An 18,983-nucleotide genomic window follows, 5' to 3' on the forward strand; every position below is an offset into this window, starting at 1 on the left:
AATGGGCTTGCAAGACAGAAACCGCGAATTAAGTCCTGACCATGTTAGATTTGAGGTGCCTGTGGGACATCCAGGCAGTGATACTGAGTAAGAAGCAGGAGCTCAGGTAGAAGTCTGGACAGGGAAAGACAACAGCAATTTGGGAGATGTCAGCAAGCAGACAGTACTTACGCCATGAAACTGAATGAGATTGCCTAGGAGTTGGTTACTCAATATCTGAAAGTCAGCTAAAAAATAGCCCTAAGTCTTACACTAAGCAGATCATTTATGTGTGGAGGGAAGCAGTCATTACAGAGCGTGGAAACGCAGCAGGCAGTTATATGCCACATGCAGTTTTCACCAGACATCTCCAAATGGTTCAGGAAGGAGTCAACGTGTATGGACAGACAGGAAAGACGGCATGTCTCTAAAGACAGATAGGAGCTGATTTTAAAGGGAGAGCCTGACAGTCACTGATCACAGCTCGCCTGTCCCAGCGCCTCCTGTCCTCTAGATATCAGGGAAATCGGGTACATAACAAGAACAGCATCCCTGCTCCAGAGAGCTGGAAGCATGAAATGGGTTGCCCATGAGTTTACCCCATTTGTTTCATGTCATTTCATTGTTTTGAATAAACGCATATTTCTAGTAAGGCAATTAAAGGAACTTTTCAGAATATATAGCATGAGAATTTTTAACCAACAAAATAATTTTTTTCACTCTTTTCAACCAGCAGAATGGTAAGGAATAGACCAACTTTTGTTATTGGAGGGACTTGTTCTTAGATAGTCTCTATTTTCAGACAGACCTAGGTGTTGATGGGCCCAAATGCCCATCCCCTCCTCTCGCTACCAACAAGTACTTCTACTGCCTTCTCTAGGTACTAGAAGAACCTCGGAATGGGAGTCCCCTCTAACACGCACCTGATAATCAAACAAAGCTTTGGAACATGATGTTAATTCCTGTTCTTATAAAGTGTCCAATTGAATAGTTCTTCAAGGTTACCCTTCAGGTTGCTGCTGGCTTGTCTTACTAATTTTTCTGTGGCTCTCACTCACCCAAATTCCCCACTATGAACCCAGAACTCCCACATTTACTGGTAACCTTATTGGAGTGAGACTGCATTTCATAATCTCTGATGGTAACATTTGCTTCAATTTGCTGACACACTGATCCTGACCAAAATTACTTGGGCAAAGAGCTCTGTAAGAACCATTGATTACATTTATTCCTTTCCTGAGGCAAAAAGCTCCCATTTCCTTTGAGACAAGATCCTTCTCCTCAGAACCAGAACTATTTCCCAGCAAAGCTACCCAAAACTCTACTATTGCCAGTGGTTAGTGGACACTAACAACATGACCTGCTCTGAGAGCCACGTGTACAAATAAACAGAGGTATTTGGTGGTCTCTGCCTGGTATGATTCAAGGACAGTAGAGAGGCTCCCTTCCAGAACTCTCTACCAGACTACCTGAGCCCCACTGCCTGCAACTCCATCACTAGGGAATCATTTCTTTACATTAAGCACTGCCTTCTTGAAAACATTCTTCAAAGAGGTATCATAATTAAGTCAGTTGGTGGTCAAGAGGCTAGGGGGTGGACACAAGAAAGAGGGGAAATAGGAAGAGAGCTGAAATAAAACTGGGACACAAAACTTTGTGTGCTGAGAGTTTTTCTAAGGACCGCATTGCATCACTGGTGCAGGCAGAGTAGGTAACGATTATGACAAAGTGATTCCAGCTTAGCTCGAAGCCGCGGGCACATGCTTAATGTGGTCTTATTTATCTATAGGAAAGCTTGATAAATAAGTGCAGATTCCACCAGATTTATAATTGGCCTACTAATTCACTATAAATTATTGGTTTCCTTGGAACAGTGATTCTCAATTGTGGGTGATTTTGCCCCACTCTCCCAGGAGTTATTGGCAATATCTGGAGACATTTTTGGTTCTCACAACTTGGGGGGAGGGCGTATGCTACTGACAGCGAGTGGGAACAGGCCAGAGATGCTGCTAAACGTTCTACAACACACAGGAAAGCCTCTTCCCAAAAAAGAATTATATAGCCCAAAATGTCCATTATGCTGCTGTTGAGAAACCTGCTTTAGGGTGTAGGAAAGTAGCCAGCATTGTGGAAACAAGGGGATTGTAACATAGTAATTTCCAGTTATACTTTTCATAGGAACATCGATATAAAGCATGAATGCAAAAAGCAGCTCTTGAATGTTGTTCATCTTGAGCAATTCATTGTTATATTCAGCCCCACACAGTCGGCTACTTAGAGAACTGACTTTTGGTCCCTACTTTTGATTTTCACCATCTCAGTAGCCTGAAGGAGAAGGTGAGACATCTCAGCCAATTAATTTTTAGAGGCTCTGACCCATTGTTACAGTGATATCTCTAATCAGTAAGTTCCATGAGGGAAATTTTTCTGTAAATCAATCAATCAATCAATATATCTTCATGAGTGGCAAAAATGTTTTAGTTCCCAGCTTCTAATTGTTCAGAGAGATGCTACGTGAGTCCATCTTCTCCCTGGCCTCTTCTACGTTTCTTTTCCCTCTGATGGGAGTAATTCCCTGCTACTTCCCCAGAGCACAGCACGCAGTCTTTAACCCTCACCTATTCACCTTCTTCTCCATCCCACCCTCTCCTTCCCCAAGAGCAAGGGCAGGTGACTAAGAGCTGGCAGAGAAAGGTCTGCCATCACTTACTTCCCTTTACTGATCGATGCACTTTAATAGCAACTCATCCCCAGGGAAAGATGACCTCATAGTGTATTTGTGGAATAAAAGGGTTTCTCCTTCCACCCTCCACTTTGGCAAAGCCACTCCAGACTTTAAAAGCAATGGAGAGAGAGCTTGGGTGAGGATATACTGACCGGAAATTTCACTAAGCGCAAAAAGTCTGATTTAGTCTTAAAAGCTCGTTTGGGAAAGAGGAGAGGTGTTTTAACAGGTAAAACTCAGAAGGGACCCAGCACTGTGAGCCTTTGTTACCTCACACCTTCTCCTGACTTAAGAACAGCCCACCAACTTAGCCAAGCTGGGAGTAGAAGACTTTTTTCTCAATCTTCCTGAGTCCAGACCAACCATATTCTTACAAAAAGAGCTTCTGCTCTGCTGGCAGTCCTCTCCCCTGCAGGCTTTCCTCTGGTTTCTGTCCATCATCAGTCAGTCAATGGATCGATCATTCAATCAGTGCTTCCCCTTAGCACCAAGGCTTCTATACTCTTATTTTATATCTCTTCGTACATATCTACTAGGACCTACATTAATGTTGAAAGACTTGTTCTTTTAGTACCAGAGGTACCTGGATGGAGCACCTTGGAACCCTGCTTTAGCCCCTCCTACGTTCTGACTCTAATTATGAAGTTCTGATAGTATGTGTCCCTGGAATGCACCCCCTTGGCTAATGGAAGCATTGCCGTACTGGAGTCAGGATCCCAGCTCAGGAGGCTCTGGTTTTAACCTGATTGGAACCTGACTCGTATCTGTAGGATAAAAGAGAAATGTTGCTGAGTAGTGAAGAGAATATGTCCAGACCTCCAGCCAGAGGGAGGAAAGGAAGAAGGGTGGGAGGGAACTGAACTAATCTTCATTCTTCCAGCAGAGATACAGAGGCTGGGAACCATCTCATCCATAACAACCCAATCGCAGCTCACTCCCTTTCATGCTTCTCTCCATAAGGCACTTAGAGGAAAAAAAAAAAAAAAATGAAGTCCGTCTTTCCCCATAGCTTTTATTCTTTTAGCCAAGCTGTGACAAGCCACTGATTTCTATCCTATAAATTATTTAAAATTCCACCTTCACATTGAGATTGGAAAAATCAATCTCCCTGATTAAAAAGTGACCAGCTTCATGTTTCCAAACGTCTCTTTAATCTTTTAATTATGTCTGGTTACAGACAGCATGAGTTCTCAAAGAAGCGGAGAAATGCACTCTGTGCTAACTGAACTCAAACAATCTATAAGTCCATCAGCCTTTTCACTTAACCATCTGGCATTGTTACTGTCAGGTAGGACGGCTTTTAGAAATACTGCCAGAGGACTATAATCTTGATATATTCCCATTTCAATGTCACATGGAAGGCTTTGATGTTTCTAATTTCTCCCGCTAAATTCAGTATTACAGGAGCTCACTGGAGACTATGTAGCTATAAATGCCAGTTTCATAAAAAGCACTGAGGCAGGTGAATGCTCATGTACAGGCCTGACAATTCAAACAAAACCCATCCTCATAAGTAGAGTGAGCCAAAGTAACCCAGCTACATGTATACATTTATAAACTGACTTAGGGTGCCAAGATTTTTAGAAGGATTACAATCACTTCAACAAGCCAATTCTTCATAAAAAACCGCTCCTCTTTATTCAGCTAGATGAAAAGTTTTCTCCAGAAGGCTTTTAAATGTAAGCAACAGATTACTGATTGCAAAACAAGGATAGAGGAATCCAGCTAAGCTTTTGGTGATTCTTGGAGAAGTCATTTATTACGTGTATTGCTTGAAACTGTAATGAAGGCTGTGATAATATGGCCCAAGAAAACCAAAGCATTTCAGAGCACAAACACAAACACGCAGCCAGCTGTTTTAAACTCTATATCCCAAGGACTGTCAGCAGAAATCCCTGTTGACTAATCAGTTTCCTTAAGCACTGCAAACCACTGTTTTAAAATATTCTTGCCATGATATGAATTGCACTGTAAACTTTGCAGCTTCCTTTACAAGTGTCTAGTGGAGAAAAAACACCCCCCTTAGTGTTTTAAGGTCCATTCCAAACAGAGACCAGATCAGAGGCTTAGGGAAGACACCTCCGGGCTGACATGGCAGCTTCTGAGTCCCTCGCCCGTCTTCCCACAGATGGGCTGCTTGGGCAGTAGAGCACTGGTGTACCTAAAGCACAACAACAGTTGATTGCAGACAAGAAGAGATTCACTGGGAAGTTTCGGTGGCAGTGAACCACCGAAAGACTGTAGCAGTCTAACCTCCCTTCGGCCTGGCCAGATCAGGCTTTCCTGCATCCAATCAAGGTGGGGCATGGACGGCCTCCACTGGAGATGATGAGTTCTATGGTCTTGCCACCATGTGCTTATGATAACATGAGTCTCTAACTCTTGAATTTAAAGATCAACCTCCTTGTCTATCCTTGTGTTTCAAGCACTATACTTAATATCCCTTGGAAATAATAAAAACTTGCATTCTCCAGGACTATTCCAAAAAACATGATTTAACTCATGTTCCCTATAAGAGTGCATAAAATTTTTCTAATCTCAGAACTAGGTGACTCAATCCAACCTTGAACTATTTTGGACATTCTAGTTGAGCTGATATGATGCTGCAATGGCCTAATAATATCTTTCATAAAGTCAATTTTTTAATATTATGTCCTTACAATTTAATTTTGTTTGTTTGTTTGTTTAAAGCCCTATAATCTTCTCTGAATAAGACACTGGACCAATTCCTTCTTATATGATTAAAAGGATCTTTAGCTCAAAGCACTGCCCTTCTCACCTAACATTATTTAAATACGAGGCCAGAACAGTGAATCAAGAGAAGCCATCAAACATCATTAGGTATCTGCATAGACCAAATGATTGAGGGCTACAGGGATAAATATACATAGAGGAGATTTGATGTAGACATATAGTCAGATAATTAGGTATAGTTGGAGAGAAGGAGTTTAAAGTCAAGAGAAACATACTAAGATAACTAAATAAATACAAGGTAAAACAAAATGCATTTCAAATACATTTCATAGCCCAGTGTATATAAGCCGGGTTGGATTGGAAGTATTCTTCAACCATTTAAAAATAATGTTAGTGTTCCTTAGCTCTATTCACAGCACATGTAATCCAGGAGCTCAAAAAAAAAAAAAAAAAAAAAGAGCTGGTTTACTAGTATCAGCAAATAGTTAAGGGAGTACAGTCTACAAGAAGAAAGCAACAAATAATGATTCATATACCAGGAAAATATCTCAACCTGGGGAATTCAAACATTCTCTCATGTATTCTTCCATTTAGTAAGTATACTTTAAGTGCCAACTTCATGGCCAGCATTGCACCAAGGGTGGGGTTACATGTAAGAATAGCATATGGCCTCTATGCATTTGAGATATTCACTGTCTCGTGGTGAAGGAAGAAAAATAATATCTACCATTTAATTCTGCACCTACTTCCCATCAATAACTGCCCATGGTGCTTTATCTGGTTTTGTTCATTTAATACAATAAATACATGAGTTAGATATTTTCCTTGGTCTGACATAATAAGAAATTTAGGTGTAGCAAGATTAAGTAACTTGACCAAGTCATGATTCCACTATTCAGAATTCAAACCCAGCTCTCACGGACTTTGATGACCATGCTCTTTGCACTGCACCATGGGACATTCTGAAGTGAGTAAGACCTTCAACCTGCCCTCAAAGATTATGTAGACATGTTCACAAATAATAACAGTGATTTAATTGCTATAATAATGACTTCATTTTCAAGGCTTACTCAGGGCTCTTCTCAGCACTGAGGAACATTTTTGAACCCTCACACACTACTGGATCAGCTTTGAAAGGCAAAATTTGGCAAGCCTCTTAAGGAAAAGTTGTATTTAGAGCTTCTGTCCCTCTCTGGTAATGCTTTGTTAGCTACAGAGCCTGCTCAGATCAATCAATCTATCTATTATCTATCTATCTATCTATCTATCTATCTATCTATCTATCTATCTATCTATCTCTATCCATTGCAAATAGCTATATAAGGTACAGTATATACCTAAATGAACTCATTTCCAACTTTTACACTAGCCAGAACCTTGGGTTCCTACATGAAGAGCATCAAGAAAAAATGACCTAGCCGGTTTTATCACCTTCATAGGGAATGGTAGTTCCATTGTATTGGGGGCATATTTCTAAACTAAGGTGAATTACAATGCCTAAAATTTCTCTGTTTTCTTTTCAGTCTCTCACTAGAGTGTGAAATTCTCTGGGCCAAGGACTCTGTTTCATTCACCATGATATCTCTAGCTCATACAGCAATTCATTGCATTTAAATGGGGATTATGTCAATAAAAGAACACAAAAGTATAAAGCTACAAGAATGAACAGAACAACAAAGAGGAAAACAGTGGACAAAAATGTCAATAAATATCAGCTGTATACAAGATATTGGAGGAGTTTAAAATATTTAAATATTTTAAGATTTAAGCATTTTAAGCAGAACAGAAAAGGCTAGATTCTATGTTCCCATAAAGGAAACCCAAGAAGAAACAAGCTAGTCATCCTTCAAAACTCCAGGAAGGCTCAGGAATTGAAGGCACAGGACCTGCAGAAGGTACAGGCATGATATCAATGGTGGATTAAAAGCCAATGTAAAGCACAGTTGGCTCCTTAGGTTTTTCTGTCATCATCACCTATAACCCCCACAGATAGTTGACTTATTATCTCAAAAAATTGAACCAGACAGCCTCAGGACCAGGGACCCAAGGCACAGAAGACAGAGAAACAGGGGCTGTTAGCAAAAGCCTGATGTTCAAACTCTTCTAGCCTCCTCTTTAACCTACCACCTAATCCCAAGAAAAATATTTGGAAGATCTTTCTGTGGAGAAATGAAAGGGCTTTAGGGAAAAGACCTGCAGAATTCCAGGTACTATAATAAAAACATTGGCTCACTGCCTATAATTCTATAGTATCTCCCTCAATCAACGAACCTCACACGTGCACATAGAACATTCAGTTGGTATGTGATTTCCTCATAGCCAAGGATCCCATGATTTGAGAGACAGCCTCCAACATGAAAGACAGAGGCAAAACAAGCAAATAGAAAAAATATATATATATCAGAGGGAAAAAAGACAGGGCACTGAATATGTGTACATGAGGTAAGAACACTTCCAATAAAATATGATGAATTTCCACAGAGGTTAAAAAAAAACATTGAATCCTTGAAATAGCATCAAGAACAAGTGCTATAAAATTGGAACAATACTAGAACATGAAAGATTTCCTGGAAATTAAAAATATGAGCAGTGACTTTTTTTTTTTAATCAGTAAGAAGTTGGGGAGATAAAGTAGGTGAAATTTTTCAGAAAATAAAACAAAAAGACAAAGAAAGTATAGGAGGAAGAAAATAAGAAAATGTTCAATAACTGATCAGTAAGAGAAATTGAGGTGGGGAGCAAACTATTGATGAAACAGCACAAGAAAATTTTGTAGACCTAAAGGATACAGATCTTTAGATTTGAAGGACCACTGGACACTCTATACAATAAGCAAGAAAAGACTCAACCAGAGTATATCATTTTAAAATTTCAGAACTCCAGAGAAAACACAATGCTCACATAAAAATCCTGGGGAATCAGAATAACATTGGCCTTGTAAACAAAAACACTGAAAGCCAGAAAATAATGGTGCAATACCTTTAATTTCAGAAAGAGAATTACTTTTAACTTAGAACTTAATTCTCAGCCAAATGACCAAACAAATGCAAGGGTAGAATAGAGATATTTTCAGGCAGGAAATTTCTCAGTAAATTTACCTCACATGCACCCTTTCTCAGGAAGGGTGTGCCACCAAAATGAGGGAATAAAGACGGGAAGAGGAAAACATGGGAACCAGAGAGGAGAGGCTCCCACACAAGGAACAGGTGAAGAGAATCACCAAGATGACAGCACAGGGAAGTCCTGGGGTAACAGTGAGATAGCGGTCCCAAGAGAAAAACCAGTGCAGGTTGGAAAAGAGAAATCAAGTGCCCCAGGAAGGAGGTCTTTGCATTCAGATAGATTATCTGTTCTATGTTACTATGTGGAAAGTTTTGGGGACACAGTCAGGAGTTTTGGCGGACTGTAGGGGTAGTTATACAAAGCCAGGCTGATGAAAAACAAGGCAATTATTAACTCCAAGAAAAACAAAAAGCTGTACAGGAAAGGAAAGGAAATTATAGTGCAATGTTAGCTCAGTAAAGAACATTATTTACATAGTTATAATAATATAAACCCTGAATATTGATTTAACCAAAAAGGGGAACAAAAAGAAACAGTGTTATGGGATAGGAGACTTAAATTTTCCCTAATTGTAATAGTCACTAAATAATGATCTAGTAGGACATATATATTACTTAGAAATATGGGGGTAAGTACAAGAACTACTCAGTTTAATTAAAAGTAGCCATCTGAAGGGACTGGATCCAAAGAGGGTGGAGCAGATTTGCTGTGGGAATTTTTTCTTTATTTTTAAAAGCTCGTTAGCAATATTTGTAAAATTACTAAATATTTGTAAATATTTGACTTTTAAAATGTATACATTTATTTAGACAAATTCTCAGTTATTTTTTAAAACATTAAGGTGCCATAGCTCTGATTCTAAAGGAGGCTTATGGTCACCAAATTGGATATATTTCTGCCATCAAAGATCACATAACTGAAACACAAATCTCAGAAAAATCATAGAGACTATTTCTTAATTTAACAAAGCCTAGGATTTTAGAACCAATCTGAATGCATTTGCTCCTTCTTCTCCTCAGCAATATGTAGAATTTTTTTCTAATTCTCACCAGAGGATATGTTTATTGATTTTAGGGAGAAAGGAAGGGAGGGGGTGGGGCAGAGAGAGAAACACTGATCAGTTGCCTCCTGTACTTGCCCCAACTGGGGATTGAACTTGCAACCTAGGTATGTGCACTGACCAGGAACTGAACCCACAGTCTTTTGGTGTATGAGATGACACTCCCACAAACTGAGCCGCCTGGCCAGTGCTGTAGAAACTCTTAAAGTGAGAAAAACTTACATGAGTAGGTACTTCTATATGTTTCCAAGATGTTTAAGAGATTAAAAACAAAACCTGTACCACAATGTGAGTGACTATTTGTACACTGTAGACCTTGCTAACTAACCAGGAAATCAGTTGATGTTAGTAGAATTTGCAGTGTCTTTATCTGAGTATAAATTCAGAGAAGACACCCTGTGTAGATGGGGTTTGAGCCAAATCTTTAAGTATAATAGGTGGATAAGAGACAGTTTCATCTCTGATTTGCATAGAACAGCTTGGAAAGGGGGAGAGTTATAGAAGGAATCAAGAGGCAGCATGGTCCTTGGCTTCTCAGAAACCTGCAAGGTCTGGGGAAATAAGACACTCCAGAGCCACAGAGAATGTAACCTCCTAATCATCCCCAAACTGTAATTTCATCATCACAGCAGAAATCCCTGGTAGACTATTAAAGACATTGCCCCAAAAGCAGTATCTCCAGGACCAAGCAATAGCTAGCCTCCTCATGAGAATAGTAATGTGTTAATGACTTTGATAAGGGAAGATACACATCATTATCACCTCTTAATTACCTTCTGGGCCCTAGAAGAGCAGCTATAGAATATACAAATCAGGGAGCCGGAGCAAGTTTTCCAGAAAATGGTCCCTTTGATTGTTTATTTTGCATTATTTTGCCTCCATTAATTACTTTTTTTCCTTTAAAGTTTACTTGCCATTAGTAAAAAAGCAAAGTTTAGACTTGTGGTTGATTTGATTCCAATTACAAACATGGTGTTTATCTGTAGGAAGATTATTTCCTTCTGGGTTTAAGTTTAGAGTAAGTCCCTTGTTGATTTCCCTCCCCATCTTCACATGCACGGGACTCAGTCCTACACATTTATTTGGCAAACCAAGAGCTGGGCTACGATTTCTTAAGGAGAAGGCAAGCCCTGCTTTTTGTCCACCATGGCCCCTGGCACCATGTGTTGCAGATAATAGCCTCCCAGTAAATATGAATTGAAGAAAATATATTTATTCCAGAGATTGTAGAGATTTCACTATTTTGGTTTGGATGTTGCTTTGGAAATCCCTATTGATAACATCACATTTGTATGGACACATCTAGAGCGTCTCTTTTCTCTTCACACCCCAGTCACCAAAACTTCCTGAGTAGAAATAGGTTAAAACTTGTTCCAATATGTCACACACATTTCCAGGCGAGGGGACAGATGGCTTGGGTTCTGCTTTACCATGATACTCCTCAAACTCTAGCATATCCTTTATAGATGTGGAATGCAGAGTCCCCGAAACTTCAGTCCTAAGATGTCCTGACCCCCCCCCAAACTCCTCCCAATGGCCAGCCAGAGAATCAGTGATTGTTATGCAAAGTAAATCAATGCCCTTTTTCCCTCTTTCCACACAAAAGGCAGTCATTGACTTCACTCTCTTTGCAAAACGGTCTCTGGGAGTTCAAGGTTACCTGAACACCATTCCCATTATCACTCCAGGATCCCTCTGCTCTAATATTATCTAGCCTTTAGTGGAATAGTTTTCCAGCTGCATAAAATTCTGGCCCAATTCCCTGTTTGTTTTTCACTGTTATCAGCTACAGTACTTAATGCTCCTGAGACAACTTCACTACAGGTTGGCAAAGTCATTCCCCAGAGGGTAGAGGGAGAGACTGAGAAGGAGGGAAGGAAATGAAGGAAGAGGGGGGAAGGAAGGAAAAAAGGAAGAGAGAAACTAGACTCTGAATATATTCCATTGGAAAAATTAAAATGCTGATTCTTAAAATAATTCGCCCTTTTTTTCAGATTTTATTCTACTTTCTGTTTCTGGCCTGGACTAGAAGTAATAAAGCCAGTGCAGTCTAAATCTAAGCTTATCCTGCAGATTGGAAGGAGCATAAAACCACCCAGGACGAGTGGGCAGCTGAGATGACCACAGATCCCATTGTTTAGATAAGATAAAAGGAGATTAGAAAAAGTGCCATCTAGATTAACTGTCATCCTAGTCTGTCTATAGTAATTCTGCGTCGTGTCTACTTTTTAAAAGTTATAATGGGTCATGTGAATTTTGTGGAAAAAAAAATAGTGCAGGCAGTGCAATTCACTGGGCCAGTTTACACCTATTCTTCGCTCATAAGCAGACCCGAAGCAGCAGCCCCAGACCTTGCCCTCACCACTCTCTGCTGTTGCTCCGGTCGGGCGCCACCCCTTACCTCCCCACAGCTGGGCAAGATGGAAGAAGCTTCTTGGCAAAGGCAAGAAAGCAAGAGAGAAGCCAGACATTCCTTCCTTCTCCTCCCCACCTGCAGCGGCCCCTCAGCGTCACCCAGTGCCCGCTCTACAGCCCCACCTTCCCAAGGCCCCTGCTGCTTCTCTTCGTCTGCCCTAAAAACCAGTCCTCAGTGGTGCCCTGGGATTTTACTAAGACAAACAGTAGTTTTTACTATAGACAATGGTGTTTGGGAATAACCCATTGTTAGCACTTTATTACCTGGTGAATCTCTATCTCTGTCCCTGGTTAAAACTGAAGATGAAGGGGGAGGGGTGGCAAAAGCTCCAGTACTTTGCTGGAAGATGGCAAACAAGAACACTGGGAGGTCAAAAAGAAAGGGGCCCTGGTTTCTAAAAGCCACATGTGTGACAACTGGAAGTTTAATAACAGGCCTGGAGGCAAAAGGCAGAGGGAGTTGCCTCGGAGCTCCAGAGTGCCCCAGGAGGGAGCATGGAAGTTGGTGGGTGTGGGGTGTGGGGTGTGGGGTGTGAGGTCGGGGGTCGGAGATGCTGCTGGCCCACTAGCTCTCCTCTTAGCCTCCTTAGACGTTAACCCGTGATCCTCTGCCCCTCTCCTTAGCCCACCCGCTGCGAACCACCAAGACCACGTGTTCTGCATTTTCTAAGACAATTTCTTTCTAAATTTATAATTTTTTCTCTATTTTAAATGTCTTTTTACTGGTCCTACCAACCATAACCTCAAAAGCCAGAGTTCTGGGCTCTGGCATCAGGCTGCATAGGTTTGAATCTCAGCTTGCCACTTATGTACCAAGCGGCCTTCCTTAACCTTCCAAGTCAGTTTCATATCTGCAAATCGGTAATAGTACACTGGTGAGAATATAATAAATAGTAACAGTAAACACTCAATAAGTACTAGACTTATTTTACTCATAATTGTTATTACTATACAAATAGGTACTTTACATACATTACCTCTAATCCTCTCGACAACCCAGGAAGAGATAAAATGTCTTAGGAATTCCAGAAATTGGTGACAAGCTATTTCCTAAGTTGCCTCTTCTACTAAGAAAAGGGTCTAAAAATCTTTTGTTAACACTGCTTGTGCCCATTTTTCAATGAGAACATATGGCCACGGTACACAGAGCTCTTTCATCTTCTCCCAGGTTCTCAGGACTCCTCCTCAGAAGTTTGGTCCTAGGCTGCCAGAGAAAGGCGAGTGGACTACTTATCCCAGTGTTGTTCAAGTGGTAGGCATAGGAAGGACGGTGCCCCTCCCTCTGAAGGTAGGGTGAGGGGAACAGAGGGAAGCTGGTGGGAGAGGGCAGATGCCCTGGTCCCAAAGTACAGAGTTAGAACTTGACTGCTTCCTGAAACGGTCCATTTACATATGGTGAGATTATATTAAGCTGTGCTAAACTTTAGGTACATAGTGGATATAACAGGCTTTTATGTGCTGGCCCAAGGACATAATCATTATGCAAAACTGTGTTTGAATTAGAACAAGGTGCTCCAAAGTTCCAAATGCTATTCTTAGTAATTAACTGGTAGGACACAACTGGTACATAATTTGCAAACTTCCTGTATGATTTTAAGTCACCCTTAGTCATTTCCCTCCTAAGAGGCGGCAGCAGGTCTTCGCCATTGAATCCGTGGTAGTGAAGCCATCTAAGATCTGTTTGGACCTTACAGGACTTGCAGAGCTGCGACCCTCAGAGGGAGGGAGGGGCCCTCTGAGCAGTTTCAAAACTTCCTCCCGTTTAATTCTCTTCACATTCTACATCATACATTGGATTGCCTTTCCCACGAGACCGAGCCTGGTTGTAGTCACTTTATATCTGTGGAGCTTAGCAAGAGTCTTTGTTGAATGAATATATTAATAAAAATTACAGTTGGAGAGATTTTAACTCTGCGTGAATGTGGAAACAAGGGAAGGAGGAAGAAAGGAAGAAAAGAAAGGGAAGGGGAGGAAAGAAAGAAGGAAGGAGCAAAGACCTATGGAAGCTGTTAGCTCTCTAACATGGCAGAATTTATTTGCCCATCTATGAGCTGGATTTAAAAGTCCCAACTCTTAAGATTCTATGAATTATTGAAGACCTATTATGGATCTAGCACTCTGATGGTAACTGGAGCAAAGAGAAAGGGAAGAGAGTTTAGCAAATAGACATTAGTCACAAAACTTATTCTAGGGACCTTACAATTTAATTGGGAAACTAAAATTAACACAAGAGACAATCAAAGGACAATACATCCTAGCACATAATTAGGTTCTAAATTACTTGTTACAGATGAAATTGTGAGGGCACAGGGAGGAACAGTCCTGTGAGCTAGAGGAGTCAGGGCCGACAGCTATGAGATTTGAGACCTGGGCTTCCCCTAGAAGGAGAACAGGGAAATGCAACAGCCTCAGTAAAGACAGAGGCAGAGAGGAGTCTGTTCATGGATCAGTGAGCCCAATTTGGCTCGAAGAGAACTGGACAGGGTGGGGCCTTGGAAGTCAGCCTAAGGCATTTTTATACAGGATGTGGTAGCAAGTAGAAGCAGCCCAGAGATTTTCGGGCAGGACTTACTCCCTATTATTTCTCTTCCTCTTTGTAATGGACAAGGTAACTTTCATTGGCTAGAATCACCCTGTGGGTGATGAATTTCTGAGAAGGTGGCAGATGAAAGTGGTGGTGGCAGCACCAGGCATCTCATTCTGGTTTCCAGATGGTGATAAATTCAGGCCAGGAAGCATCACTGTTTCCCCGAGTTCTGTGGCTTCACAGCAGTTGCAGGAAGCCGGGTAGAGAAGGGAATAAAGAGCTTTTCTCTACGGCCTCAGAGGGTGGTATTTTACAAGAGGCATATGGTGCTGGCTGAGATGGTTTCCACATGTGTACCACTTCTCAAAATAAATAAGAAACTGATCGAAGGAGTATTCTTTTGGCAAAAGAGCCCAATGTTGGGTGATACCACCTTCCATCTTTGTAGATCACTGAGATTTCATATAGTAGGTGAGCATGTGTTTTTTTTTCTTTGTCTCTGAAGACAAACCCTAAGCACACTTGATGGATTGTACAATGATGGCTGTCTGTGAGAATAAGTTGACCACAAACGTTAAGCTATCATTATAACATCTTGATTATCTCAGGATGTGACTATTCGGAGCCATTGTGATATTCGGAAAGTATCAGAGCTGTAACAAAATGAAAATGTGCCATAAAATAAATACCCTTCAAAATTATGCAAATTACTCAATCCAAATAAAATAAATGTTAATTAAATTTACATATGCAGATTAATTCTAACTAGCCATGTTTTCAAACTTAGTTATTAGCCACAGTTTCCATTTATGTCCCATTGAAATTAGCCCTATTATTTGGAAAATACAAACAAAAGAATGCTTTACATTTCTATGCACCAAATATGAAATGGTATTCCCATAATATAAAAGATATGTATTTGAAAATACAATATAAAACAATAAATAACTTTATGGAACTAATGTTATGTCAATTTGAGATTTTATTTGAGGTCAGAGAAAACATGTTCTATATTTGTGCCTCTATTATATATCTGTGGTCCTACTGTGTTTGTCTGAATCTCCATCACACTGAGTCCTAGGATATTTTCTTATGGGAACATTAAAAGGGATTTTCTACCAATTAATACGGTAGCAAGACAATGTTTGGGAGAAAGTAGTGAGAAGCAAGTCCAATCTTTTGTTTTATATGCCAATGAATAATCATAATAGTTTTAATTAATGTACCTTCTGCATCCTAAATTCATTTTAAAGCACATTTTCAACAAACAGAAAGGATCATTGCTTACAAAATCCACTTTGCAGGCAGAAAAACTGATTGCTAGAATAAATGACCTGAATAAAGACAGACTGTCAGTGATAGATAAAATCCGATTTAGCTATCTTCACTTCAAGCTCAAAGCACCTCTCATTCACCCTCATTTATGGCCAGGATGTCACCCCTGGACAAGCTCTTACTGAGCCCAGAGTAGGCCTCACAAGAGAAAAGCAAAGGATCTTAGGATAGGTCTCCCTATCACATACTCCTTCTTTTAATCATACAGGAAATTACTGGTTCCCATCAAAATCACCCATGAGGCTTAAAAACATGCAACAATCAGGACCCAAACCAGACCACATGAAATATCATCTCTGTAGGCAGGGTCCTTCTAGAATTCTCCTTCCAGAAAAATAACATACATTTACTAATCAACTGCCTGACATAATTTCATATATATATATATATATATATATATATATATATATATATATATATCCATCCTGTTTGGAAATATCCTAATTCTCATGATCCTCTTTTTTTTTGTCATTTTCATTTTCTGTCCCTTTCGTCTTTTAAAAAGCTCCCCCCAAAGGCTTTTGATGATCTTGCAGCTTTGGAAAGCAGATGGTATTAGATTTCAAAAACACTCTGTTATAGAATGAAAAAATTAAGGGAAATACTTTGGGCTGGGGGAGCCTTTCTCATCATCTTGTCAGCATCTCTGGAGACAGTTGTCAGGGTGAGGCTCACAAATGAAACAGCACAGAGGAAAACGTGTACGAAAAAGAGGACATCATTCTTACTAAGAAAGAAATGGTCTCAGTTACACCAGCTCAGATTCGAGTATTGTTACTCTGTGAGCTGTTTTAACTCTCTAAATGGTAGTCTTGAATGGAAAAAAAAGGCTCTTTACAGGGAAAAATGGCCATGACTGAGGTTTCTTTTATCCTCTATTAACCAGTGGTTTAATAGGATTCATCCAAAAACCTAATACAATGGAACAAAACAACAAAATTGCAAACTTACTTCCCCTAGAATGCTTGGTAAAGAATTTTAATTAATGCAACATTGCAATAAATTGGTAATTCAGATGTTTATCATTTCACATAATGCATTTCACAGTAAGCATAGCCTAAATATGTTTTTTGATAAATCAAAGAATATGGTAGATGGTCAGTCATATCTTTAGTTCCCATTGTCCAGTTCTTCAGGTGAAAAATGGACCCACACAAAATTGGCATGAAGTGCCTAAGCAGAAATGTCTGTGTCCTCTCTGTCCTTCCCATCGCCACAGCAGACGAGGGGACACAGCAGACAAAGAGAGAGAAGGCATCATGCCTGGGTGCACGTGTGCACTCACACTCACTCGGTGATGGGCGCCGATTTGGGGTCAGGCGCTGTAGTAGGCAATGGATTTACAGCTGTGAGCAGGACAAGTTACGGTCCCTGCCTTTCCAGAGCTCACATTCTAGCTATGGAGAGAAAGAACTTCAGCATTCCAACATCAGCAAGCAAAACAGGCAGCATTTTGCAGGAAATACTGGAGAAAAGCAAGTCCGCTGTTTTAGTCAGCTCAGGCAACTACAACAGAATACCACAGACTAAGTGGCTTAAGTAACAAATGTTTGTATCTCACAGTTCTGGAGGCTGAAGTCCAAGCTTACGGCTTTGGCAGATCTACTGTCTGGTGGGGGCCCTCTTCTCAGCTTGCAGACAGCAGTCTGCCCGTAGTCATCTCACACGGACCAGAGAGCAAGCTCTAGCTTGTTCTTACGAGGACACCAATCCTGGCATGAGGGCTCTACCCTCAAGACCTCATTTGAACATAATTACCTCTTAATACCATTCAATATACACATTTTGCAATAATCCAAATCATGGAGGAACAAATTTTGGAGGAACACAAACATAGAGTCCACATCAGCCATCTGGACCTGCGCTGTCCAACAAGATAGCCACAGGCCACGTGGGGCTATGAGCCCTCGAACTGAGGCTCATCCAAACTGAGATGTGCTGTGAGTGTAAAGTACACATCAGATTTGGAAGATTTAGGAAGCTAAAAAAAAAAAAAAACCCAAACAAACAACACCAAAAATCTATGGGAAATATTTCATGAATAATATTCATATTGTGATACCCATATTTTGCCATGTATAAAGCGCTCCCACGTTTCTGCATGTATCATACACGGGGTTATTACCCCCATTATTATATGCATGCTATGTAATCATTATACCCACGTATAATGTGCATCCTTACTTTTCCCTCAAAAATTTGAGCAAAAAATTATGCATTATACATGGCAAAATATGGTATGTCGAAAAGATGATTTTTTTTGGATACAGTGGGTTAAATAAAAATCACTGTAATTTAGTTTGCTAGTTTCTTTTTATTTTTGTTTATTGTAACTACTAGAAAATGTAAAATTACTCCCGAGGCTTGCACTTATGTTCTGCATCACATTTTTGTTGGGTAACAGTAGTCTAACCTAGCGGTTCTCAAATGGGGGCGATTTTGGCTTCCAAGGGACATTTGACAATCTCTAGAGACTTTTTTGTTTGTCACAAGTGGAAGGAATAGGTGCTCCTGACATCTGACTGGTAGAGGCCTAGGATGCTGCTGGACATCTTACAATGCTCAGGACAGCCCTCCCTCAAAAGGAAGAATTACCCACCCTAAATGTCAGTAGTGTCGAGATCGAGAACCTCTGACCTAGAGAAATCAATCAATGACGTATAAGAAGAACGTAAAGTGAACATGTGAATAATCTCCCATCTATGTCTGTATAATGGAATATATATGACATAGTAATCTATATCTGATACATTGCCATTTGCAATATAAAGGGTCTGAGGCCAGAAGTGGCCCATGCTCATAGCATAGCACAAACGCGAAGAGCAGCTTAGATCACTCCCACCAGCTTGTTAGAGAGGAGGGACCGAAGGGCACTCTCGGAAACCTTAATAGATATTTTGAAGTTTATGGAACATACTCCTGGGTGTCAATATTCACAACAGATCTCATTAGGCATACTGTTAAATATCTTAATATTTGTAATTCAGACTAGCTGGAACTTTCCATAATAAAGACTTTCGAGTTCAAAATGAGGATAGTTAAGTATGTGGTTTAACTCAGTAAAGTTTATTTCTGCCTGACTGTACCATGTGTTTTAGAGAAGCTAAGGAATTGGCTGAAATCAGTCCTAACTTTGTAACATTCTGGAAATTGCTTTTCTTTTGAAGGTATACTTTGTTTCAACT

This window comes from Desmodus rotundus, chromosome 3, assembly GCF_022682495.2.
Source record: "Desmodus rotundus isolate HL8 chromosome 3, HLdesRot8A.1, whole genome shotgun sequence".
Lineage (NCBI taxonomy): Eukaryota > Metazoa > Chordata > Mammalia > Chiroptera > Phyllostomidae > Desmodus > Desmodus rotundus.